Source organism: Bubalus kerabau, chromosome 11 (assembly GCF_029407905.1).
Source record: "Bubalus kerabau isolate K-KA32 ecotype Philippines breed swamp buffalo chromosome 11, PCC_UOA_SB_1v2, whole genome shotgun sequence".
Classification (NCBI taxonomy): Eukaryota; Metazoa; Chordata; class Mammalia; order Artiodactyla; family Bovidae; genus Bubalus; species Bubalus kerabau.
In genome coordinates, this window is record NC_073634.1 from 83,958,614 (window position 1) to 83,979,064 (window position 20,451).

General features: G+C 39.9%; 1 protein-coding gene across 2 annotated transcripts in view; it reads right to left on the minus strand.

Annotated features, from left to right (window-relative positions):
* Nucleotides 1–20,451, minus strand: part of VSNL1 (visinin like 1) — a 120,571-nt gene that overhangs the window by 93,236 nt on the left and 6,884 nt on the right. Inside the window, exon 1 of one of the 2 annotated variants that reach the window (XM_055539159.1) lies at nucleotides 328–457. The exons of the other annotated variant lie outside the window; for it this stretch is intronic. The gene's annotated coding sequence lies outside the window, so the exon portion shown is untranslated. Of the gene's footprint in view, nucleotides 1–327; nucleotides 458–20,451 lie in introns of those variants that run through there. 2 annotated transcript variants of the gene reach the window in all.

Here is a 20,451-nt window from a genome sequence, read left to right on the forward strand (position 1 = left end):
CATGGTTTCCATTTTCTTCTGTGTTGTTGTTGTTCCATTGCCTAGTCATTTCCATGCCTGACTCTGCAACCCCATGGACTGCAGCACATGAGGATTCCCTGTTCTTCACTATTCCTCTTAGGACCCAGTTAAAAAAAGCAAAAACAAAAAAAACTCTGAAGAGTCCTCATAAGATTCATCACAATATGAAATCTGGCTGTTTGCCACTCTTTGGAGTTGCTGTCTCCCACCAGGTTCACTTTCGAATCCAGCTCTTTGCACTTGCTATTATCTGTGTTGGGAGCGCTCTTTCTGTGCCTCATTCACCTGGCTGACTCCCACTCTTACTTCATTGCTGTTGTTTAGTTGCCAAGTCATGTTGGAAGCTTTGCAACCCCATGGACTGTAGCCTGCCAGGCTCCTTTGTCTAGGGGATTCTCCAGCCAAGAATCCTGGACTGGGTTGCTACTTCCTTCTCCAGAGTATCTTCCCCACCCAAGGATGGAACCTGCATCTCCTGCATTGGTAGGCGGGTTCTTATCACTGAGCCACCTGGGAAGGCCCTACTCTTACTTTAGATTGCAGCATAAATCTTACTTTGTCTCTGCCCTAAATTCCTTAGATTAAGTTATTCTCTTTTCTATACATGCCCATAGGAGCATAATCTCTGCTTCCCCCAAACCCACCTCCTGATCAGTTCTTAATCATTTGTTTGTTGTATTTTCCTTACTATAAACTCCATGAAAGACTCTAGGTTGTTGGTTTTTTTTTTTTTCCCCACTTCTAAATTTTCCATTACAGGGCTTGGCACGTAAGAAAGTGAAAGTGAAGTCGCTCAGTCGTGTCCGACTCTTTGCGACCCCATGGACTGTAGGGATTTTCCAGGCAATAGTACTGGAGTGGATTGCCATTTCCTTCTCCAGGGGATCTTCCCAACCCAGGGATTGAACCAGGGTCTCCCACATTGTAGACACACGCTTTTCCGTCTGAGCCACCAGGAAAGTCCTTAGGACTTTTTTTTTGGTGGGGGGCGGAAAGAATACTGGAGTGGGTTACCATTCCCTTCTTCAGGCGATCTCCCCGACCCAGGGATTGAACCTGGGTCTCCCGCATTATAGGCAGACGCTTTACAGTCTGAACCACCAGGGAAGTTTGGCACATAATAAGCACTCAATTAAAATCTGCTAAGCGGAATTAATCAATTAATGTTTATTGAGTTGGATTAACTATCACACTCTCACAGAAGAATTCTGAGGCCTTGAAGAGGCAACTTCAAAAATCTACTGATAACAGATTTGTTTCAGATAGTTAACATCCAAAAAGTATTTGCCTTTCTTAAAATTTTTAATCCTAAATATTTGTATTTGTTGTTATTGAACATAGAATATTTTTCCATTTTTCATTTCTGAAAGCTTTTTTGATAGACTAAAAGAAAAGTCTATTTATTTTTGTAATTTATCTTGCATCCAGCCTCCTAATATTTACTAATTTTTGTCTCTACTTGAAACTTTGGATCTTCTCTAAATAAGCTCAGTAAGGCTTCCATGACAGCTCAGTTGATAAAGCATTCTCCTGCAATGCAGGAGACCCTGGTTCGATTCCTGGGTCGGGAAGATCTGCTGAAGGGAGAGGCTACCCACTCCAGTATTCTTGGGCTTCTCTTGTGGCTCAGCTGGCAAAGAATCCACCTGCAATGTGGGAGACCTGGGTTTGATCACTGGGTTAGGAAGATCCCCTGGAGAAGAGAAAGGCTACCCACTCCAGTATTCTGGCCTGGAAAATTCCATGGACTGTATAGTTCATGGGGTTGCAGAGCGTTGGACACGACTGAGTGACTTTCACTTTCACTTTAAGCTCAGCAAAAAAAAAAAAAAAAAAATTGATAGCTTAATCTCTTTCTCAGTGTTTATTCTGCTTATTTTGTCAGCATATTGCTTTTGAACAAATAAAGAACAATAGAAATCTTTAATTTTTTTCTGAGTGAAGACAAGGTATAAATGAAAATGAAAGTATTAGTTACTCAATCATGTCAACTCTTTGTGACCCCATGGATTGTAGTCTGCCAGGCTCCACTGTCCATGGAATTCTCCTGGTGAGAATACTGGAGTAGACTGCCATTTCCTTCTCTAGGCGATTTTCCCAACCAAGGGGTTGAACCTGGGTCTCCTGCACTGCAGGCAGATTCTCTACCATGTGAGCCAGCAGGGAAGCCCCCAAAGTATAAATATACAATAATAAATCTGTATCTATTTCTAAGAAAAGTGGCTCATTGCAAGATTTTTGCTCTATAACACTTTAACATTCTGGTAAGACCTTGAGATTTACCTATTACATTTGATAATAGGAGGTAGGGATGGAAAGATCTTAGAGATATCCTAGTTTAACCCTACTTATTCTACATACAAACTGAGGCCCAGCAAGAGAAAGTGATTTGACCAAGACAAAGCCCAGGCAAAAATACCAAAGTTTTATGACCCCTGGGACAATGTTTATAATAAAAATTTTGTTGATTAGAACTTTAGATGTATTTTTGTGTGTGTGTTGATTTTTTAGTATTACACATAAAAAATTGATAATCTAAATTAAAATATTTATTCTAAAATTTTATTATTACTAGCATGGCAGAAGTTTCCAGCTTCCTTCAAAATCAATGTCCTTCTTCCTTAATAATAAAACTCCTAATTTATAGCAGGGGTTTTGTTCAATGTGATTGAATTCTGGCCAATAGCATATATATCAATTTTCAGGTCTGACTTAGGGAAGGGTCCTTAAAAGGAAAGGATGCACCCTTTATCTCCCCCTTCTCCTTCTTGCTAGTAGAAAGCACATGTGAGGCTTGCAGCCTTGGTGGATCGAGAGATGGAAGCGACCTGTGAAGGATGGCAGAGGTGAAGGGCAGAAGGAGACTGAGCCCTGAGAACTTCGTGAAGCTCCCCTATCAACCTTGCACTGCCAACTGCTGGATTTCTTTTCTATGATCGAGAAATAAACTCTCCTTTTAACTTATTGTTATCTGGGGTTCTCTGTCATTTTAAGCTGAATCTAATTCTAGCTGGTCTGTTAGTAAATTCTAGGAATGCAAGCTCTTGCTCAAAAAAAAAAAAGCATAATAGAGTATGAAAGTGTTAAGTCACTCAGTTGTGTCTAACTCTGCAATCCCATGGATTATAGCCCGCCAGCCTCCTCTGTTCATGACATTTCCCAGGCAAGAATACTGGAGAGGAAAAAAAAAAAGAGAGAGAGAGAGAACACTGTGGCCAAAAAAAAAAGAATACTGGAATGGGTTGCCATTTCCTTCTCCAGGGGATCTCCTTGACCCAGGGATCTCCCTGACCCAGGGATCTAACCCAAGTCTCCTGAATTGCAGGCAGATTCTTTATCGTCTGAGCCAAGATGTTTAATAGAATTCTGGTTATATTCTCAAGAACTTGAAACTTAAAATAATGATAATAACAGCAGTGTACTGACTACTGGGGGCAGCCTATGGAGAGCACTCAAGAAATGGCTCTGAAGTCATACTTTCTGGTCTTGCCGCTTATTGGCTGTGTGATGGTGGGCCTGTTGCCTATTGTTTCTAAATTTTCTTTGCAGTCAGAACATTAAAAGTTCTTTAGCATGGGTTGTGAGTGTTAGAAAAAGAAAACATTTGATAATGTCAATATAAATTAACCCCATGTAGTATTATTGATCTTATCATTGAAACCATCATTACGGCTACCTCTAAAGTCTAGATATCATATATACTTGTGTGGTAATGTCTATAATTTAATTATCATGATAATACTGTCCCATAGGTATCATTATCAATATTTCATGATAAAATGACTCACATAATTTGGAACATTTTGTGACAGAGCCTGATTACAAAACCCACAATTCTTTCCATTACACCATGCTCATCTTATATAAGAGTCTATAAACTTTAACACTTTATGTCAAACACACTCATTTGAAAGTATTTTCTTGCCATCATTGTAACTATACTGTAGTTCCTGCTCCTTCTGTCAATAATAGTGTCCTTACTCCTCTTTCCCACTGTCTTCCTAATTCATAGCCTTGGCGTCCTCAAAGTGATCCCACCTCCAACTCTCATCCTAGGGAGGTCTGGGTCCTGTATATCCCAGAAGTCTTCCCACAGCACACTCTGCTTCTCTTACAACCGTTCTTATCAGACTATCAACGATCATCTATCTTCACCACTGGAGTGTGAGTTCTGAGAGGGTATGAACAATGTCTTGTATCCTCAGAGTACACTGTAAGTGCTTAATAAACACTTGTTGAATCAATAAAAACCACTTCTGACTTAGTGGAACTATAGAGGCATTTGCTGCTGCTGCTGCTGCTAAGTCGCTTCAGTCGTGTCTGACTCTGTGTGACCCCATAGACGGCAGCCCACCAGGCTCCCCCGTCCCTGGGATTCTCCAGGCAAGAGTACTGGAGTGGGCTGCCATTTCCTTCTCCAATGCATGAAAGTGAAAAGTGAAAATGAAATCCCTCAGTCATGCCTGACTGCTAGCGACCCCATGGACTGCAGCCCGCCAGGCTCCTCCGCCCATGGGATTCTCCAAGCAAGAATACTGGAGTGGATTGCCATTGCCTTGGGTGTGTTTAAAGGCCCACATGAAAACAACCAAGGGTTTGGGAGAAGTACTTGACACACAGGTGCTTGCAAGTTATCTGGAAACTGTCACAGTGCATGATGCATCAGAGAGTGTGGTTCTCTTAGAGATGAGCTGGCATCAAAAGCTCTGTTGTCCTTATTACTGGGGAACTTGTGAGTGATGGATAAAGTGGGAGATGCTAAAATCTGGAAGCAAGGCCCATTCCTCTCTTCTCAAAGAGAAATGCAGCACTCATTACCTTCCTAAGGCACAGCCATGGTAAACATGTCTCAGTAGCAATCCCAGGAGGGTGAATTGGAAATCTAGACCTCAGTGGATTTCCCTGGTATCTATTACTTCAAGCAGCTCAAAATAGATCTCCATATTACCATTTCTTACAGCACCACGTATTTTTCTTTCATGATACTTAATCTTGTAGTTTTAGGCTATTTTGTGATTCTCGTGCTTGCATGCATGTGCTCAGTCCTGTCCAACTTTTCGTGACCCCATGAACTGCAGCCCACCAGGTTCCTCTGTCCATGGCATTTTCTAGGCAAGAATACTGGAGTGAGTTGCCATTTCCTTCTCCAGGGGGAATTTCCTGACCCAAGGATTGAAGCTGCGTATCCTGCATTGGTAGGCAGATTCTTTTATCACTGTGCCACCTGGGAAGCCTAAGGGCAGGGATTGTGGCTGTTTTAGTTTACTCTGTACATTTCAGTTCAGTTCAGTTCAGTTGCTCAGTCATGTCCGACTCTGCGACCCCATGAATCACAGCACGCCAGGCCTCCTTGTCCATCACCAGCTCCCGGAGTCCACCCAAACTCATGTCCATCTAGTCGGTGATGCCATCCAGCCATCTCATCCTCTGTCGTCCCCTTCTCCTCTTGCCCCCAATCCCTCCCAGCATCAGAGTCTTTTCCAATGAGTCAACTCTTCGCATGAGGTGGCCAAAGTACTGGAGTTTCAGCTTTAGCATCAGTCCTTCCAAAGAAATCCCAGGACTGATTTCCTTTAGAACGGACTGGTTGGATCTCCTTGCAGTCCAAGGGACTCTCAACAGTCTTCTCCAACACCACAGTTCAAAAGCATCAATTCTTTGGCACTCAGCTTTCTTCACAGTCCAACTCTCACATCCATACATGACCACTGGAAAAACCATAGCCTTGACTAGACGGACCTTTGTTGGCAAAGTAATGTCTCTGCTTTTTAATATGCTATCTAGGTTGGTCATAACTTTTCTTCCAAGGAGTAAGCATCTTTTAATTTCATGGCTGCAATCACCATCTGCAGTGATTTTGGAGCCCCTCAAAATAAAGTCTGACACTGTTTCCACTGTTTCCCCATCTATTTCCCATGAAGTGATGGGACCAGATGCCATGATCTTCGTTTTCTGAATGTTGAGCTTTAAGCCAACTTTTTCACTCTCCTCTTTCCCTTTCATCAAGAGGCTTTTTAGTTCCTCTTCATTTTCTGCCATAAGGGTGGTGTCATCTGCATATCTGAGGTTATTGATATTTCTCCCAGCAATCTTGATTCCAGCTTGTGCTTCATCCAGCCTAGCATTTCTCATGATGTACTCTGCATATAAATTAAATAAGCAGGGTGACAATATACAGCCTTGACGTACACCTTTCTTATTTGGAACCAGTCTGTTGTTCCATGTCCAGTTCTAACTGTTGCTTATTTACCTGCATACAGGTTTCTCAAGAGGCAGGTCAGGTGGTCTGGTATTCCCATCTCCTTCAGAATTTTCCACAGTTTATTGTGATCCACACAGTCAAAGGCTTTGGCATAGTCAATAAAGCAGAAATAGATGTTTTTCTGGAACTCTCTTGCTTTTTCCATGATCCAGCAGATGCTGGCAATTTGATCTCTGGCTCCTCTGCCTTTTCTAAAACTAGCTTGAACATCTGGAAGTTCACGATTCATGTATTGCTGAAGCCTGGCTTGGAGAATTTTGAGCATTACTTTACTAGCGTGTGAGATGAGTGCAATTGTGCGGTAGTTTGAGCATTCTTTGGCATTGCCTTTCTTTGGGATTGGAATGAAAACTGACCTTTTCCAGTCCTGTGGCCACTGCTGAGTTTTCCAAATTTGCTGCCATAGTGAGTGCAGCACTTTCACAGCATCATCTTTCAGGATTTGAAATAGCTCAACTGGAATTCCATCACCTCCACTAGCTTTGTTCATAGTGATGCTTTCTAAGGCCCACTTGACTTCACATTCCAAGATGTCTGGCTCTAGGTGAGTGATCACACCATTGTGATTATCTGGGTCATGAAGACCTTTTTTGTACAATTCTTCTGTGTATTCTTGCCATCTCTTCTTAATATCTTCTGCTTCTGTTAGGTCCATAGCATTTCTGTCCTTTATCGAGCCCATCTTTGCATGAAATGTTCCCTTGGTATCTTTAATTTTCTTGAAGAGATCTCTAGTCTTTCCCGTTCTGTTGTTTTCCTCTATTTATTTGCATTGATCACTGAGGAAGGCTTTCTTATCCCTCCTTGCTATTCTTTGGAACTCTGCATTCAGATGCTTATATCTTTCCTTTTCTCCTTTGCTTTTCCCTTCTCTTCTTTTCACAGCTATCTGTAAGGCCTCCCCAGACAGCCATTTTGCTTTTTTGCATTTCTTTTCCATGGGGATGGTCTTGATCCCTGTCTCCTGTACAATGTCATGAACCTCATTCCATAGTTCATCAGGCACTCTATCTATCAGATCTAGGCCCTTAAATCTATTTCTCACTTCCACTGTATAATCATAAGGGATTAGATTTAGGTCATACCTGAATGGTCTAGTGGTTTTCCCTACTTTCTTCAGTTTAAGTCTGAATTTGGCAATAAGGAGTTCATGATCTGAGCCACAGTCAGCTCCCTGTCTCGTTTTTGCTGACTGTATAGAGCTTCTCCATCTTTGGCTGCAAAGAATATAATCAATCTGATTTCAGTGTTGACCTGTACATTTAGTATTAGGCAAATGATAGGTGCCTTCAACAGGTATTTGTTGAAAGAATGAATGAATTGATGAAGCAGAGGGATGGTACTTCATGTAAAAGTAACATAGTGAAGAGAAAAGCAATGTAGTAAAGTAAGTAGAAAGAGCACAGATCTGTTTGGGTCTAAGAGCCAACAGTTACAAACTTTATGACTTTATGTTAATTAATCAATCCCTGTAAATACTAATCTCTTCATCTAAAGTACAGACATTTCACTGAATTATTGTGAAAATGCATGAGATAATATGTATGTAAAGTAAAGCATCTACACAGTCCTTGGCACAGAGGGAGCGTGCTACAAGTGTTTGCAAACACTGCACACCTGAAAAGGCGGCTCTTCCTCTTTTCCCCTTCTTTGCTGAATTAACTGTGGGGAGTTTCAGAACATTTGAACATCATAAGGTGTAAGACTGTGACAAGTGGAAAGAACTCTGATGAGTAAACACTGGAGAATGTGAGGTTCTTCTGCCCCTGATATATCTTCCCCATATAACCAGAAATTACCACTTCCCTATTCCATCTCTTAGATTTCTTGGGGTTCTTTGATTCATTTAATCCATATTAATTGAGCATCTATGCTATATATGCTAATCACTGGATTTGGTTTTGAGAATACACTGGTGAATTACATAGAAGTTGAGTCTAAAAGCTTTGTTGTGCAAATAAGTCCTGGAAGAACCTAGGGACCTTAATTATTCACATTATCGCTGTAAACATTAATGATAATAATTATCTGATATTGCACATTCCTTCTATCCCCAGCTCTGTCCTACATATGCTTCATACATAAACTGATTTAATCTTTATGAGGACAATACAAGATAGACTTTCCATTTCCAAGCAAGGAAACAGAAGATGCTGCAACTAGCCAGTGGTAATGCTGGGTTTGACTTCAGGTCTATGTAACACTAACGACATGATTTTTCCATCTGCCACCGACGTCTGCCTATCACTTTTAATGTTCTAACTGATTTAAGAAGTGATGAACTGGCATTAGCTTATAATTCATTTTATTAGACTAGTCACTTTAATAAATATAGTTCTTATAATAAATGATGTAAAAATATAGGTTCATAAAAGTTGAGTTTTCACACCACTTGCATTTGGTACAGCAATCTTTAAAAAAAAAAAAAAAAAAAAAACACCTTAAAATGATAGCAAAAATCAGGATCCAGGAGTTTTTCTTTTACACCAAGGGTGCCAAATTAATGAAACTTGAACCACATGAAACCATGTATGTGCTTATGTTGGCCAGTTTATCCACACTATGTTTTAAAAGTGGAAGCAGTGACAGATATTATTTTCTTGGGCTTCAAAATCAGTGTGGATGGTGACTGCAGCCAAGAAATTAAAAGGCACTTGTTCCTTGGAAGGAAAGCTATGACAAACCTAAACAGTGTATTAAAAAGCAAAGACATCACTTTGCCAACAAAGGTCTGTACAGTCAAAGCAATGGTTTTTCCAGTAGTCATGTATGGATGTGAGAGTTGGACCATAAAGAAGGCTGAGTGCCAAAGAAATGATGCATTTGAACTGTGGTGATGGAGAAAACTCTTGAAGAGCCCCTTTGACTGCAAGGACATCAAACCTGTCAATCCTAAAGGAAATCAACACTGAATATTCATTTGAAGGACTGATGTTGAAGCTGAAGCTCCAATCCTTTGGCTACCTGATGCGAACAGTTGACTCATTGGAAAAGACCCTGATGTTGGGAAAGATTGAAGGCAAAAGGAGAAGAGGGGGGCAGAGGATGGGATGGTTAGATAGCATCACAGACTCAATGGACATGAATCTGAGCAAACTCCAGGAGATAGTGAAGGACAGGGAAACCTGGCATGCTGCAGTCCATGGGGTCGCAAAGAGTCAGACATGACTTAGCTACTGAACAACAACAACAATGTTTTAAAAGGTAGAGATTCTAGGCAAGTATTCTGTTTGAACAAAATATCATCATTTTAACACTCCTTTAACATATAGCCCACTTCATTTAACTGCTGCTTTAGATCATGAGCTTCTTGAAGACAGAAATTTGTCTTAAAGATCTTTGTATTCCTGGGATCAAACTGGATCCCTGGCATATGGTAAAAGCGCAAGAGGTGTCTGCTGTATGAGTAAGAGAAATTCTGCCTATTAAGAGGTCCTGGGAGTGTCAAAATGGGGCATAGGCCTGGCCTGGAACAGAACAAATTCTGAATGCAGGAAATGTTATTCACCACCTTCCGGGAGCCTAACAGTCTGCTATTTTGTTTCTTCGAACAAAACTTGCTTTCAAGAGAAAAACTCAGAGATTTATTTAAGCTAAAACAAATACGGGTGAATTCTGTTTTAAAGCCCCTAACTATATCCTCGTAGGTGTACGGCCTTGTGAGAGAGCCAAAGATTACTGAGGCCCTGTGTCTGCTTTCTTGGAATTCCCAGATGGGTTAGGAAGGGGACTACTGGAAATGATGATGAAGAGGATGATAATGATAGTGGCAATAGCAGTCATAATGATAATAAAGGCAAAGCATGCTATTAAAAACGGTAATCAAACAATGTTCTGGGATCTTAGCCTAGAAATGGCTCTCTCTCCTATTTCCTGCTTCAAAACAAAGTGACATACGTAATGACATTTCAGGAACGTTTTGATCAGAAGAGGTTTTTCAGAACTTCTGAAAGGAATACAGCTATCTGCTCATAAAGTAGTCTCCCCAAACTACAAGCTAGTCTAGGTGAATTTTCCACAAACTATTTAACATTATGACTCCTCAGGCCTACTGTTTCTCCAGAGTCCCATTCTCTGTCACCAAGCAGAAAAGCCTACATTCAAAGAAATTACTCATTCTGTTAGTGATGCCTGGAAATGTATACCAAGGACATTGTCCAGTCCATTCTTAAAAAGGCAGTGAAGTTTGTGCACAAGATGCTCCCTTCTGCTGCTAAGTCACTTCAGTCGTGTCCAACTCTGTGCGACCCCATAGATGGCAGCTCACCAGGCTCCCTGGTCCCTGGGATTCTCCAGGCAAGATGCTCCCTTCAGTGGTCTTTAAAAAGTTAAAAGTGTAAGAATAAGAGAACACTGAAGCAAATCTTCTCTATGCATATGGTGGAGTGTAATGTCTTAAAATTACATCTGTGGGGCTTCCCTAGTGGTCTAGTGGTTAAGAATCTGACTGACAATGCAGGGGACATAGATTTGATCTCTGGTCCAGGAAGATCCCAAATGCTACGGAGCAACTAAGCCCACAAGGGTCTAGAGCCCAGGCTTTGCAACACTAGAAGCCACTGCGATGAGAAGCCTGTGCACCGCCCTAGAGAGTAGCCCCCTCTTGCTGCAACTAGAGAAAGCCTGCAGGTAGCAACAAAGACCCAGCACAGCCAAAAATAAATAACTAAATCTTTTTTAAAAATTACATTTGTGAACAGTTTTAATTGCAAAGGTGGTGTTAAGGGGAAAAAAAGCAGAATACAAATTTTAAAGAGACGAGTAGTATCAATTAGAAAAAAATATTTGTAAAGGAGGAAACTATAACCTATAAATAATAGACTGTAAGTGATTTTTATTCTTTCCTCTGATTTTTCTTTTCTTTTCTGATTCTGTTTTTTCTGGGTTTTGCTTTCTAAATTTTCTACAGTGAGCAAGTATTATTGTTTTTGCTCAGAAAAAGTACTTTAAAAGAGCAAAGTCCTGGCTTTCAATGAAGCTCATTTAAGAGCTGTCATATGAGTAGCAGCTTGAAGTGTGGTTATTTGTTTGGTGAGTTATCTGGAATGCCGACAGTAACCCTCTTTAGTTCTAGTTTTTGGAGTTTTGTCAAATGAATTTTTAAAATTAGATTTAAAAAGTCTTTTGAAAGAAAAAAGCAGTCTCTGTCTGCACTTAATTAAAAAAGAAAAATTCTGCACTCATATCTAATCTAAGACAACCACAAAACTGGAATATTCTCGCTATTACAATGACGCAAACTCAGTCACCATGATAACAATCAGTGGTGTCCAAATTAGATTCAAATTCAGAGAAATAATGTGATTCTTGGCTACTGACCATAGAAATCAGTAACTACACTTCAGATAAACTAGCTGGAATGCTGTATGATTTTTTAGCCTTCCTTCTATCAGCATGATATCACCTCTTAGTGAGTTTCAATTCACAGATGTATAACCTTATAGACCTATTACAAAAATCTGAATACTCTTCACCAGAAACCTCTGGTTCTCACATGACACAGAAAAAAACTGCTTACTTAATATTTTCTAAATAAGCAGGCATAAGCACTATAAGAACATTATGTTACTGTCACTGGGCTATAAGCTTTTATAAATATAATGTTTTGAATTCAAACATCGTGTTCTAGATAAAGTACCTGTTAACTTCACAAATGGCTTTAGATGTACTCAATTCAGGAGATGGCCTGCCAGCTGTACTCAGTTCTATGCTTCTTGATTATGAATTCATTCAATTTTCTCAATTTAAATGAAAAACTCTTTGAGAACAGCAAATACTACTTCATTATTAAAAAACTGAGTGTCAATTAAATGCTTGGTTTCTGCTAGTCATTTAAAATGTACGTATAATCTCTGGTTTTCACAACAATTTTGTGAGCAGCTATAATTTTTATTTAACAACTGAGAAGACTGAGGTTCAGAGAGATTAAATTATTTGCCTAAGGCCACACAGCCATTAAATGGTAAAGTCAGAATTCAGATTTGGTTTTATTGCCCAATATTATTTCCATTTTCCCATGTTGCTGATGTCTGATCTTTAGATTATTTTGATTATCTTATTCAGAATTTTTATTTTATACCCTAGGAAACTGGGATCTCAAGGAATGAAGTGACTTGCCCAAGTTCATAAGAACAAAAAGTAAATTCAAACCTGAATCATTTTAATTGCCCCTATTTGTTTTTTTAATTATGCTACTTATGCAAAATTAACCTCTGCTAACATGATATCATATTTTAATTTTTTCCTATTACTTTTAATTGATATGATAATAGCTTGTAACATTTCATTTTTTTTGAACTTGAGATCATTTTAAACTCACAAATTTCCTTCCTCTTCATGTGGGAAACCACATGAAACATGCCAGTGAGGAGGATTCAGAGCTGTTAGTCATCAGCCATTATGGGACAGCTGTGGTCAAATTTACATCCAGAAGCAAAATGGGAGTGACCACAAGGGTCAGTAGCCAAAGCACTCCAAGAAGTTTCCTCAAGTTTCTTGGCCTAGTATACTATCTTTTTCTTTTAAATTTTTTTAAGGAAAGGAGACTAAAATTCACTAAAATATTTGTACATGCCAGAGATTGTTCTAAGCACTTTCAAAAACATTATGCTATTAAACCTTGCAACTAATCTCAGGAACATAATTTTTACGTTTCAAAAGTTAGATAACTTGTTCAGAGCAACTACGCTCAAATTTGAAGCCATGTCTCTTTTATCCATAACATAGTTTCCTCTAGTGAGAAACATGTCTTATATAAATGTTTTATATAAAACAGGCTGCTGTCTACTGGACAAGGAAATGGCAATCCACTCCAGTATTCTTGCGTAGGTAATCCCGTGGACAGAGGAGCCTGGTGGACTGGTGTCCATAGGGTCGCACAGAGTCGAATACGACTGAAGCGACTGAGCATGCATGCATGCATTGGAGAAGGAAATGGCAACCTACTCCAGTATTCTTGCCTGGAGAATCCCAGGGACAGAGGAGCGTGGTGGGCTGCTGTCTATGGGGTGGCACAGCATCGGACACGACTGAAGCGACTTCGCAGCAGCAGCAGCTGTCTACTAGCCAACTGGGATGTGTAGACCTTATCTAGATCCTGATTCAAATAAATTATAATAATGCTTATGAGCTTTGAACACTGACTAGATATTCGATGACATTAAATACTTTTGGGGGTATATAACAGTACTGTGGACGTGTTTCAAAGACTCCTTACAGATACATATTTGAATATTTATAGATGCAATGACATAGTGTCATAATTTGTTCAAACTATTGGAGGGGGAAGTATGGGTATAGAAGTGAAGCAAAGTGACTCTTGGTGGTTAAAATTGAGTGATGGGTACATAAGAGTCATTATATCATTCTCTTCAAATGTGTATGCTCTCCATAATAAAAAGCTTTAAAAAAAAAAGACCAAAAAAAAAAAAGCCTTATGTAGATAGGCAGGCTTTCCTGGGGGAAAGAATCTGCATGCCAAAGAAGGAGACATGGGTTTGATCACTGGGTCAGGATGATCCCCTGGAGCAGAAAATGGCAAATTCAGTATTCTTGCCTGGGAAATCCCGTGGACAGAGGAACCTGGCAGGCTACAGTCCATGAGGTTGCAAAGACTTGGACACAACTTAGCAACTAAACAACTACAAAAAGATAGATAGAGAGAGCCTTTGGTTTAAATAACACCTTTATCACTTAGTAGATGTGTGACCTTGAAAAAATTACTTTCTGAGACAGAGCTTCTTGGTCATAAAATGAAGCTTACCTTGCAGACCTGTAATGTGGATTCAATGAAGTAACGTGTCAATAGCCAAAACAGTGTCATATACACTTTAAATTCTTTACACCATTACTATTTAATGTTATTACCAAGTATAAATGATCTTTGCTTTCATTTCCTTGCTCTCCTGAAATTAGCTTAGAGATAACTTCAATATTCAGATGAATCTAATCTTGGTTATGAGCCAAAGATGAATGATACAAGTGCTCTGTGTACTTGGATATCTACAGAGCACCTCTTTGGAAGTCATTCTTTTCCCATTTCTCCTGAACCATTGGTGATCTGGATCCAGACCATTTTCTTCTGTCACTCGAGTTCATACCAGTTTCTTCTTTCTAACACGTACACCAGCAATCCTGACCTATACCTCTTGCTTTATGGATGAATCATATGCCATTTTGTATTGTTTCTTTTATAACCAGTTTGTCGAATGGATTGGTTATATAGCTTTATTTTCTCATCTCTTCCTCAAATATGCTCTAACTGTGCCTCCCTTTCCCATTCCAGTATGATATATTGGGCTCATCTGTATCTTTCCAAGTAACTTTTAGGTATCAGAAAAGTAGGTATTAAAAAGCTCAGTCTAATTTAACTGCAAATTTCCACTATATATCCAACCTAGTCTCTCCTTTCTCAGCTCAATTTTGAAGTAAGCAGAAGAGGAGATTGTAATCTGTTCTTTATTCTGCTCACTTCCCTCTTCCACTGTTTACTCTGCTGCTCCAGGGAGGGGCCAAGAAAAGGACGTTATATAGGAAATGGGCGGTCTTACTCTTACAGGTACTGTGTAACCTAGCCGTCAACACCCTTTATGAGTCAGACGCCCAAATGCTGCTTCTCATAACCCTAGGTGTTTGCGAACTCTTTAATAGCACCTGACTGGTGATTGCCACTCTTTACAACTTATTAATGGGGCAACATACACTTGACATGCTACCACCCCTATTCAACCGCCCTCCAGTGGTACACCTCTCTAGAGGGGACCTAAAAATTTATCAGGCAGATTTCCTTTCAAGGAACTTCCAGTTCCTGGAGAACTGTCACATACACAAGTAACTATGAGCTCAGATGTGGTAAGAAGCCTGAGAGAAAACTCTTGGCTAAAGACGACTAGGGGAGGATTCCAAGGAAAGAATCAGATTTTGATAATCAGGGTTGTGGAAACTCATGAGAAATGATTTCCATTGTCCCTGAGGGGAAGTCATGGCTCCTGCTGGCCTGCACTGAGAGGCACAGACCTTGTTCAAAATGGATTCTCTTTGGACTCAGACATATACGGGTCTCTTTTGTTTCTTCGGTCATTTTTCCCCGTCCTTGCATTGTTCAGTTCTACATGCTGCATTCAAGAACGTAAGGCCCAGTGACTCTCACAGACCTCTTTATTCCATTAGGATAAAAGTCTTATTGCCAAAGCTTGTCTGCTGGAACAAACACTTGGGCATGGCCACGGTTGCCTCTCTTTCCACATGAGTGTCTCTGAAAATTGGAACATGCTTACTCCACTGAGAAACACTGTGGGCTCAACTACATGAGAAATCCTGAGGGAAAAAACCAGAAGTCGATGTGCCTAAAATTTTAAATAATTTGATTTTTCCCTCCAGATTTATTTTATTTTAAAATCACCTTTTCAATTTTACTGTGTGAAAACCTAGTTATAGTTACCATATGTTTACCATTTTATACTGAGGTAGGGGAGGATAGGGGGCAAGGGACTTCTTTTAGTAGATATAATCTCATTGCAATGATTTGCACCAGATCAGTACTCTGATTCTCAATTTATCTTTTTAAAATAAAAGATAAACTAAAATTCTAAAGTTGAATAATAATCATAAGTCTCTTACCCTTACTTGGCACGATCCAGATTATAGCGTATGTTCAAAGTCATTTCAATTTCACAATAAACTCCTAATCAGAGAAGGGAAGGCAGAAAATCTCATATTTATTTTTAAATGACAAAACTAGAACTCAGAAAAGTAAAGTAACTCTTGCAAGACTTCACACTTATGATACCTAAAACACAACTTTGATACCTAAAAGACACAATTAATGGCTCCTTCTCCAAAAGTACCTTTCACTACATACTTCAGTTTTTGTCCTTCTTTTCCAATTGGGTTCTTCAGAACCACAATGAGATGGTTAACAAGTGCATTTTAACATAACTTCCCAGTGCAAAAAAGTTTGGAAACATGAGGTTAAGCAAACGAAACATATGCTGGGTCTTCACAACAGGACCACTCAGACTTACTATTAATATGAAAATATGCATTGAAAATAATTTAAGACTAGGATGTTGGAAACATTATCTACGTCAAAAAGGGTTTCCACAAGACTCTTCGAGGGGAAATAACTATTAGTATTTTGGAAATATTTCTTTAAACAAACAAAGTCTAAAATGTCCTTAACGTGTGAGTGCTTGGTTGTGTCTGACTGTTTGATCACATGGACTGTAGCCCTCCAGACTCCTCTGTTCTTGGGACTTCCCAGGAATGGGTTGCCATTTCCCATTCCAGGGGTTCCTCCTGACCCAGGGACTGAACCGCGTCTCCTATCTGCACTGGCAGACAGCAGAGAGCAGAATCACATCTGCGTAGGCAGCAGTTTCTTTACCACCGCACCACCTGGGAAGCCTTAAAACCTCCTTCACTTTCAAATCTGCCACTTCACCTAGAATGGGAAGACTTTCAACAAGGCCTTCCTTTTAATGCCATCTCAAAAGTGCTGATTTATTATATAGTTATTTGCTCTTCAATCTTTTCCTTAAAATGTAAAACAACCTATGACAACATACTGAGCTTACTGTGTGTCTATCATGCATGTAAGTATGTATGTATTTATGTATCTGTATGTAGGTGCACCTCTCCCTCACCCCCACTTTGAGAGCCGTTCTCAGCTCCTAGCTAACTGACATCAGTATACACTTCTACAAATGCTCAACAAACGAAGGCTCTGAGAGGCCAACCCTGGCATGAACATGCTCTGCAACAGGTATTATGTACTCCACTGAGGGCTCCCTTTCTACCATTTATTTGATGTTATTTGATGGACATTAGTTGGACCAAAAATATAGAAGTGATAGTGCTAGACCTGAAGCAAAGAAGTGAAGTAAGGATGTCATTAGAATGTTTAAAACACACTCAAGGCACCTTGGAGGAAAAGGTAGAGGAGGGAGAGTACGAAGGTTGAAAGATAATTAAAAGTCGGCAGATATCCTCTGACAAGATTTATGAAGAGCATTATAAATCAATGGAAATAGTGACAGACTTTATTTTCTTGGGCTCCAAAATCACTGCAGATGATGACTGCAGCCATGAAATTAAAAGACACTTGCTCCTTGGAAGAAAACCTATGACAAACCTAGACGGCATATTAAAAAGCAGAGGCATTACTTTGCCAACAAAGGTCCATCTAGTCAAAGCTATGGTTTTTCCAGTAGTCATATATGGATATGAGAGCTGGACCATAAAGAAAGCTAAGTGCTGAAGAATTGATGCCTTAGAACTGTGGTGTTGGAGAAGACTCTTGAGAGTCCCTTGGACTGCAAGGAGATCCAACCAGTCCATCCTAAAGGAAATCAGTCCTGAATATTCACTGGAAGGACTGATGCTGAAGCTCCAATACTTTGGCCACCTGATGTGAAGCACTGACTCCTTGGAAAAGACCCTGATGCAGGCAAAGATTGAGGGCAGGAGGAGAAGGAGACGACAGAGGATGAGATGGTTGAATGGAACCAGTGTCAGACTTTATATTTTGGGGCTCCAAAATCACTGCAGATGGTGACTGCAGCCATGAAATTAAAAGACGCTTACTCCTTGGAAAGAAAGTTATGACAATCCTAGATAGCATATTGAAAAGCGGAGATATTACTCTGCCAAAAAAGGTCCATCTAGTCAAGGCTATGGTTTTTCCAGTGGTCATGTATGGATGTGAGAGTTGGACTGTGAAGAAAGCTGAGCACCTAAGAATTGATGCTTTTGAACGGTGGTGTTGGAGAAGATTCTTGAGAGTCCCTTGGACTGCAAGGAGATCCAACCAGTCCATTCTAGAGGAGATCAGTCCTGAGTGTTCATTGGAAGGACTGATGCTAAAGTTGAAACTCCAGTACTTTGGCCACCTCATGAGAAGAGTTGACTCATTGGAAAAGACCCTGATGCTGGGAGGGATTGGGGGCAGGAGGAGACGGGGACGACAGAGCATGAGATGGCTGGGTGGCATCACCGACTAGATGCACATGAGTTTGGGTGAACTCCAGGAGCTGGTGATGGATAGGGAGGCCTGGTGTGCTGCGATTCATGGGGTCGCAAAGAGTCGGACACGACTGAGTGACTGAACTGAACTGAACCTCTTTTAAGTGGTGTGCGTGGGTGCATGCATCAGTCATGTCCAACTCTTTGTGACTATGGTCTGTAGTCTCCCGGGCTCCTCTGTCCATGGGATTCTCCAGGCAAGAATACTGGACTGGGTCGCCATGCCCTCCTTCAAGGGATCTTCCCAACCAAGGGACTGAACCTGCGTCTCTTATGTCTCCTGCAGTGGCAGGTGTGTTCTTTAAGTGGTATACATATACATGTGAGGTACAGACACAAACACACACACACACACACACACACATATTAGTACCAAGGTAGATATATGACCCCATTTCAAAAATGAGAAAAAAAAGCCCCCAAATTAATTAGAATCAAAACTCCTACCTAATTCTGTGAATCATACAATACTCCTCCTACAGAAAAGAGCCTCAGAATTTAGGTGCAACTTTGTTACAGACTTCAAAAGGAGAAAAAGATATCTCTTTAACTCCAGGTAAGAAATATACTTGAGTTTTCCTAGTAAGTGGGGCAGGAAATAGAGGGAGAACGGAGGAAAAGGCTGAGGAGAAGTGAAAAAGCTCTTAGAAGAGCTGAAGATAGCTAAGGCCATTTTGGATTTATGTATGTGTATGTGTGGGCTTCCTTGGCAGGCTACAGTCCATGGGGTCACAAAGAGTCGGACATGACTGAGTGACTTTCACACACACACACACACACACGTATGTGTGGGCCTCCCTGGAGGCTCAGTAGTAAAGAATCCGCCTGCCAGTGTGGCATACACAGATTTGATCCCTGAGTCAGGAAGATCCCCTGGAGGAAGGCACGGCAACCCACTCTAGTATTCTTGCCTGGAGAATCCCCATGGACAGAGGAGCCTGGCGGGCTACAGACTCCATAGTGTTGCAGAGTCAGACACGACTGAAGCAACTTAGCATTTAGCACAGAGAGTATCAGATAGAAAGCTCTTTTTTGGAAGGTATTAAAGGATAGAAGTATCATTGTATAATATTTAAACCAAAGGCAAGGCTCTTTTTTCACTGAGTTTCAATGACCATCTGGAGGTTTGGGTAGGAAACAAGGGCCACATTATTTAGCTACATTGGAAAATAATTAATAGATGACCTTAAAATGTATTCAATAAGGAAACAAGCTTAAAAATATTTTCTTGGTTCCATATTCTGTTGTGTCCAATTATATGTTGGTATTTTATGGTAGGGAAATAATGGCAAAGAAACAGTATAATGAAAGGAGATGCATTTAAGGAAAGAATGAAAGAAATAAGAATGAGAATAAGGTCTCAGTGTAGGCATTTCTTCTACAAATTATTTCCTTTATGCATCTATACCATATTTTTGTTTCACTTAACTTACTGAACTGCGCTTACCTTCCTCATTAGGCATAAATTCCTTGAAGGCTGAGATTGTAACTTATTTAATATTGATTCCAGTGACTACACAGTGCTTGGCACACTTACTTAATGGATGTTTTTTTTACAAGGTAGGTTAAGCACTGTTAACTGTGCATTGGTCATAGCTCAATTTCTTATTCAGAGATTCCGAGTGGGATTACTATAACTCAGAGACTAAAGTGGTTTATGAACCATTAATTTCTGATAAAATAAATGACAGTAATGATAATGACTATCATTAATTGCACATTTTCAATAATGAGGCATTATATTATATTCTTTAATACATAGTCTTCTATTTCTGTTCAAGAATCGAATTTTAAATGGAAACTGAGCTTGACAGGTTAAACAATATATTCAAGGTCCTAGAACTAATAAACTGTGGAATTAGTGATTTTTATCTAAGTGTATCTAGCTTGAAAACTCCTTTTACACTTTCATAATTTCTTTTGAGCCAATTGAAACTGTGAGAATTGAGGAATTTTTCCATTTACTAATTAAAAATGGCAGAAGATTGCATGGATGGTTTTCATCTCACTCTGAGGAATAAATATCTTTATAAACACTTAAAAGAAAAACTAACAATTTTGTTTAGAATTTAAACTCATTTCACAATTTCTTTTTCATTTTTCATAAAATTTCCCATATGAACAAGAAAGCATATACCACACACCTT